The sequence below is a fragment of the Wolffia australiana genome, chromosome 11 (genome assembly GCF_029677425.1).
Source record: "Wolffia australiana isolate 7733 chromosome 11, ASM2967742v1".
Taxonomy (NCBI): Eukaryota; Viridiplantae; Streptophyta; class Magnoliopsida; order Alismatales; family Araceae; genus Wolffia; species Wolffia australiana.
This window is the reverse complement of record NC_135845.1, coordinates 2,794,226-2,802,423: the sequence shown is the minus strand read 5'-3', so window position 1 is coordinate 2,802,423 and position 8,198 is coordinate 2,794,226.

The window sequence follows — 8,198 nt, the reverse complement described above, 5'->3', positions numbered from 1 at the left end:
TGATGTGAAACATTAAAAAATCCCTTGGCTTAAGTGTCTATGAATGTGATTTTGAATCATGAGAAACAAAGAGAATTTTCACTACTAGGAATAAGAATGACTTATATAGGAATCAATCTCATTTTTGTGATGGAGAAAATGTGTACATGTGGTACTTTGCGACTCAAGACAAAAGAATAATTCATTATTACAATGTGGTAAACTAGAATGTCCCTTTTCTATGTGAGTGATAACACCCTAATTTCGGTCTTTATTTCATGTTATTATCATGATTTATGCATTTAAAAGGCTTAAATTTGGGTTTTTATCATATATTTACACAAAAATAATGCTTCCAAGTAATTTCTGATTTTTCCCTAATTTTATGTTAATTATATGAATTTTTAAGGATTTATTGAAGCTCGAAATAATTATTTTTGGATCAAAATGGCACATTAAAAAGTTTATTTCGACATTTATCAACATGGGAATTAATCAGGGAATTTTCTAGAATTTTTTACGAATTTTTAGGAATTTTCTGGGATTTATTTCACGAAGAAATGCATTTATTCTATGAAAAAAGGGCATATTTATAGGAGAAAAAAATGTATTTATGCAATTTCTAAACTTTTTGGGGCCTTTTTGCAACGTTTCGTTGCAAAAAGACCCTGAAAATAGCTCTCGGTCGCCACGGCAGGCGTAAAGATCCTATTTAAAATCATTCAGGGTTTTATTGCAATTTTTAATTAATATTTTTAATGTTTTAGGAGAAATCGGAGGAGAGAGACTGCGCCAGGAGCATATGCGCAATTACTTTTGGGCGGCGTCCAAAAGCAATTCCAGGCTTTTTAAGGACTTTTCTCCAAAAAGGAGGATTCAAAATGCGCCAGCCAATGAGAGAGCGACACGTCATTGCGTGTTTATAAACGAAACTAATAAATAAATCAATTTTAAACCCAATGGATTAAATTGGTTTAAAATTGATTTATTAATAACTTTTGATCCTGAAGTCCGATTGAGATGATTTTTTAATGGATTTGTTCGTCTTGATCCCCTCTTTCTATATGTGTGGTTATATCATTCAGATCTAGCCTACATTGATAGATAAATATTAAGTACTAAACGGGGGTAAAATGGTGATTTTTACCCTATAACCTAAGTATAAAAGCTGAATTTCGAGAGGGGGAGCTCATTCTGGATGGTGCTCTATCACAGCTGCAAAACAGGGAGGAGCTCTAGCTTGGATCAAGTTATCTGGTACTTTTTTCCTTGATTGTATTTGAACTTTTATGCATTTTGAATGAATTAGGTTAAGTTGTTTGTTTCTTCATCTCTATTCTGATCTGAACTTCTAAATCGTTTGGCTTGAGCGGCATGTACAAGCCCTGATTAGGATTGAGAGGAGAAATTGAGGGATTTACCTTGGCATTCAATTGCATTCCAAAAGAAAACTCTAAAAAATTTAGTTTTAATTCTTAGGAGATTAAGATTTCCCTTTTTATTTCTGAATCAGCAAACTAAAAAACCAACCAAAACTTAAATTAAAAATTTCTTCCAACCTCTCTAATTGAATTCTTTGATCCATCCAATTGGATCAATTAATTCAATCTAGAGCCCACATTTCTTCTTTTCATCTCATCTCTTCTACCCCCTCTCTAAATTCTCACCTAATTAGGGTGACTTGATCATCATTGAAGATCAAATTCACTCTAATTAGGATCTAAAACACCAAAAATAAAATCAATTGAAATTCCTACTTGCCTCCCTTGGACGACACTCATACTTATCACTATACATATTAAGTACAGTTTTATAAATTTTATTGCATAAGCCAAAAATTCACAACGACAAGGGCTAAAAATTTTGCGTAATTTTCACCCCTATTTTTGGCTTATCAGTGAGCCAATGATAACAAAACGTGTATCATTTTTTAGAGGAGTAGCATTGATTATGACATCATCTTTTTCAAAAATCTGAGTAATACTTTTTTATTGGTAGTTATGTGTCATTCATATATTGAATTAAAGATAAAATGCATGAAGCAATCCGGAATCTTCAAATTTTCAAATTTTCAGATGATCCAACATGTCGGGAAGAGAGAGTAAAAATTGAGAACTAATCAGCTTCAAGATATATACCAATCCTGAAAGAGTTTTGGGCTGAAATTAGATCCCCATATTAGTGCAAAAATAATATTAAAATTATACTTTAATAGAATGAGTGAAAGAAATTAATTTCAAGTTCATTAAGTTTTCTTGGTGGTGGTCATTGAATGAGTTTAGAATGTGAAAGAGGAACAGAGGGGCTCTCCTGCTATTGTAAATCGCCTTGATCTTGGCAGAATGTAAGGACCTCTTGTAAGTATTTTTTCCCTCAATTTTCTTATACCTGTGAACGTCATACAGAGATTCACATCCATCCTATCATGTCTATCAATACACTTCCATCTCAACCATCACACACAGGTCTCATCACCACGGCCCCCGATAATATTAAATTATTAGTAATTGCATTATACTATATTCACTAACCATCCTCCTCATATCATCGTATTCTTAATTCATACATGTCTCTTCTTATCTCCTAATCTCCAGATTAAAGGCATTTTAAACCCAGTTTTTCCCTACAGAGATGGTATTTGTTCATCACCAAATAAGTCAAACTAGTTTACTATATAAGGTTTAAAAACTTTAATGATTAAAAAAATAAAACAGCAATTCAATATCATAAAATTTTGTTCATCACTAGATCAAAAAATTGACGTTATACAAGGATCACATGGTAATTTCTATAGGACCCTCACTGTTTTGTTATTCTTCATGAATATCGTAACTTAAAAACTGAAGCATATTTACTTACACATATACTTATTGGAAATGAAAAAATATTTTATGAGGTTTATAATACATTGAGAAGATTTTGACAACATAAGGCATTGACATTAAACTCTAGATGGGTTACTCCAACCTCATACTATCCAAAACTAGATTTGGAAAAACCTTTGAATGGAACTCAAAGAAGGCCTTCCAACATCTTCTATCTACAATATTTTCATGGCTTAGTGGATTGACTCAGTAAATATGCACATTTCCTCCCAAACAGGCACCCTTATACAACACACATCATCATATATTTTTTGTAATCAGAATAATGCACCTACATAATGTTCCTAGATCCTTAGTATCAGAGGAGGGAGCTACCTTCACTAGTTCCTCATGGAAATCATTAGATGAAAGGAATTCTAACTCTTCATATCACCCAGACTTAGATGGGAAACCCAAAGTAAAAGAACAAAGCCTAAAGTTTTTACTTCTATATCTATTTTTATTTCTAACTCTATCTCTATCTCTATCTCTATATTTATTTCTATCTCTATATTTATCTCTATCGCTATCTCTTCACTATCTCTATCCCTTGTTTTATGCTTTCACCATCTTTATCTTTTTCGTCTGTTACTATCTTTATCAGAATTGCTGTCTCTATCTCAATAACCATTTTCTGTTTTTATCTTTCTATTTATCTCTATCTTACTTCAGGTGTCCTAAGAAATGTGTGAGTTTCCATGGGAGGAATTTCATTACAATATTTACAACCACATTTCAGCCAATATGACTCATTTTCTAGCAGTATAAAAAAGAGAACTTCCTCCCAATTCTTATTGACTCATCGGACATACTATTCAAAGACTGATACCAAATCCTCGCTCTAGTCAAATTCCACTTAAGCCAATCTCAAACCTCTACGACCAAGAGAGCCCCAAATTGCATTCCCAAACAGATGGTAGAACTGATATCGAATAACTTGTGTCACACCATAGGGAGGCTGGGGACAGTCATGTTATGCAGTGGTGATGATAATGCAAACAAGAATGCAACAGATCGATGAGAAGTATAAATATGATGTTGACAAACACCAACGACCACTAGGTTACGTTAAGCGTGACCTGGGAATGCCATTAGGCTCCCAATGACCCGGACGGCAGGTTTAGGCCGATGATGTGAGTAAGACTATTGTCGTTAGTGAGTACACCTTCGATGCGCCAGCCAAGGTCATACCAATAGAAAAATATCCCACTATACATTATTCCTACATATAAGTAATCTAACCTAGGCAGTGGACAAAATGTTCGAAGGCAATAAAATAAATAATTTAATTGCCAAAAGAGAAGTTATGAGTGCACTAGTAGCAGCGGGGTGCGGGTCAATGCATGATTCAATAGTAGTGTAAAGCAAACACTAGGTAGGCACGATGATGGGACAGGTAGGCCCAACGGTGCGAGTAGGCATGCCGACAGGCGCAGCAATGGACGCGATAATGGGTGCGACGACAGGGTGCCGCAAAGGGTGCGGCGGTGCAGCGGCACAATGGCGGCAGCGCGACGGTGTGGTAGTGGCCAAGGGCAAGGCAGCACAGCGAAACGGTAGCATCAAGTGCGGTGGTGCGGTGGCGGCAGGGAGTCGCGGCGACAGGTACAACAGCATGACAGTGCGGTGGTGAAAGGGCGCGACAATGCGGTAGTGGCACGACGTAGCGGCCGGTGGCATTGTCGCTTCAGGGCGTGGTGGCTAGGAGGTAATAGGGTGTTGGGGCACAGAAGCGATAGGATTCGGCGGCGTGACATTGGCAGGGGGCGGTGTCGCGACGACAGTAGGGTGCGGCAGTAGTGTGGCGACAAGGAGCAGCGGTGCAAGGGCGATAGGGCGGGGGCCTACGGGGTGGTGTAGGTGACTGCAGGGCGGCACCGACAGCCGCAGAAGCAGCGTTCACGAGCGGGAACGCTTGCACACAACAAAAGCCAAAGCTCCGGTGAAGGCGGCAGCAGTTTTAGTGACTCAAGGCTAGGGTTTTTTTAGGTTTTAAATTCGTGACGGCATTATGGTAAATATGTGTAATTGAAAATAACTAAATAATTACCTAAAACTTAAAGGAAATAAGGCAAAAGATCACATTTTGTCAAAATTCTTCTCTCCCTCCTTGGATGGGTAAATATGGGCCTTTCCCCTTAGGTCCAAATAATGTGGTACTAGGGGCCCCTAAAAGGAAAGAGGCCCACAAACATGCCCACAAACAGGCGTTCACACACACACATGGGCTCTCTCATGTAGGACCATACGGGGGCCCAAACACGTGTGAACAAACACACACGACACATTCGTGTCTACACATACAAGGCATATGAAATAAGAAAGATAAAAAAAAATAAAGTCAAACTTTCAGGGCCTTTTGACTAGACCGAGAACGTTGAAGGCCGGATTGTGTGCGATATCCCTCACTTTACGAACTAGTCGAGATTGGATCATTGAAGCTGGATGGTCCCCCATCATCTATCGCCTATTAACTTTGTAGAAAAGGAACAATGAGAGAAGTACAACACATAAGCCCTGATAAAAGGTAAATGTAAATTTCAATAAAGAAGGGTGAATGACAGTGGCTAAAAATAAAGAGGCAGCCTCCCAAAAAGAAGATAGCCTGTTCTTTGAAAATCTGATATTCTAGAGCTATGGGCCAGCATTGGAGATATTCCAAGATGGTTGAAATTAATGTTGATTTGGAACCTTTCTTCTTTATTGTTTGCTTTCTTCTATCCTTGTACTGTTTTTCTCTTAGGAACCAATTCATGAGGAAATTTAGCTATTGACACAAGTTGTAATTCCCAGATTTAAAGGGCGTTGGAAGATAAACTTTATTCATAAGGATTTTATGAAAAAATCTTAATAAGTAGAAATAAAGGGGCACCCATTGCGGGTACCCATGCCAGCCAGATTTAGGTTCCCCTTTTTTATATTTCTATTTTGTACACTCACTCTACAAGCACTCCTTGATGGTGGTAAGATACACAATGTTTTAAAGAAGAGTTTGTGAATGAGGAGAGGAGATACAACAACCCTCTAGTCTCGCGGATGTCTCTAGAGGTTAAGTAATTGAACAACATGGAGAAGCTCTCCCATGAAGCAAGCCATGAGTTTAAATTTTCCCCACAATGTTTTCATATGTGATTTTTTTTAGAGATAAATTCTGAATTGATCTTTAGCTTTGGCTGCGTTGAATATGTTTTCATGCACCAAAGTCTAGCCCCATAACCCAACAGTGATAAGCCCAAAATTAAAGGTTCTAAACTGTAATTTTAAATTAAACCTAAAGAAAGGAAGTATATACATTTTTAAAGATTCTATAATTTTTCTATAATTAAATTCAAGTAAAAATCTTTTAAATGATAAGTGCTATTTTTTGGAATTCAATAGATATTATTTTGAAGGATAAAACAACTCTAAAGAATTAATATAACTTTTAATATTTATTTATTTGTAATGCTAAACATAAATAAAAATTTAGACTTAGGAGTGGCCAAGGATAACACTTTAGAATACTTTTTAATGAGGTCGAACAACTAGGATTCTGGTGAGCGTTGTCCTAATGGCCAGCCACTACTAAAGCATGTCTCAAATAGGGTAAATAGAGAGAGAGAAAGGAATATAATATTTATATATAGCTCATAGTATAAAATGCCTTCCACATTTTTCCTATTTTCTCTCCTTCCCACTCTTTCCTCTTTTCTCATTCTTTCAAATGTACTTTCTGGGACTTCTCCATTTTAAAATTTATCCTCATTAAAAAGGAAATTAGAGGGAATTGTGATGGGATTGAAGAAGTGGCCCACACTTCTCTAACACCTACTTTGAAGCTCAAATGTGCATAAAGTGATGTTCATATTGAAATTCATAAATATTCAGATAATATATTTAATAACATGATAAAGTCAATATTTAAATGCCTAAATTCTTAAAAATTCGTGGAATTATAGAAAATTATATCATATTATCAGTGAGAGAGATATAAAGATATAGATGCAAGTGAGATAGACAGAAAGAGATGAGAAAATGAGATAGGGAGAGATATAATAAGAAATGAATAGATAAAGACAGAGAGAAGCAGGATAATCGACTGAGATATAAAGGCAGAGATGAGCAAAGAGATGAAAAAGAGAAGATAGGACAAGAAAGAGACATGAGTAATCAGATAGAGAGAGAGGCAGGGAGGAATGAGCGAGATATACAGAGAAGGAGAGAAAAGCAATTGGGAGAGAAAGATAAAAGTGATTAAGAGAGAGAGAGAGAAACGAGTGAGTGAGAGACTTTCAAGGGAGAGAGTCATTTTTTTTTCAATTTTCACACAATCACACATTTGCATTGCACATAAATCTAATGTGCAATAAAGTTTATTTGGGGGTGTGCAGTGTGTGGTTTGAATGTTGAACTAGATTGCATTCTGCCAAAAATTCAGAGCAATTGCACAATTTGCACATCTCTACTAAAGTCTTTGGTAAGAATTTCAAGTTATGAAGTTCAATACTTATATTTTCTGTCTCACATCCTAAACAAATTTCGTAAACAACATAGAGGATGAATGAAAAGAACATCCTATAGAGGCAATCATATTAGTTTTGGAAGATACACTATGCAAGGCCTTGAACCTACGTGGATCACAGCTGAACAAATATAAGATTGAAGAAGTGCATCCAGCCCATATCTAACACCAAGGCATTTATAATTTTATCAGGGCGACAGTAAAACTTTATTAAAATTTTAAATATATTGTTTTAAATTTGCAATGCCTCATATATCAAAAATGACATGTCTTCCATTCTTATTTTTTTACTACACCAAGGCGTGGGGTGAAATTCAAAATGCATATTCCACTAACTCAAATATTTTTAGCATCACAAAATTTCGTAGGAAATTTTTATTTTAGTTTCTATTTTTTCAAAAAATTATGGATATTTAGCAATACATACATCAGTTCTCACCTCTTATTGCTACATATATGGAACCTTTTTGTACGTCAGCTGTGCTTGACAATGTAATATATTGTGTTATGTTAAGTGATGAACCATGTGTTGGATTTTATGGGTCAGATTGACTGTTTGAAATGTAGATGATTATGATTGAACTATAAACTTGACATGATTGTATCACCTTGTGTGGAATTAACTCCACTCTCACTTTACTATTTGGAAGAGTAACATAAATTTTTTCACTCGCCCAACCTCTAAACATATCCACATAATTGCTGGAATGATGCATCTCATCTTAAATTTTTTTAATCCTCCTCAAACATCTATTCAATCTTCCCACAATCAAGACTCAAAAGAAGGGTAATTTCTAGCAAGGGATAGTACCTGGTGGATTCCCAGATATCATCAGTATGGGCACCTGAAATGG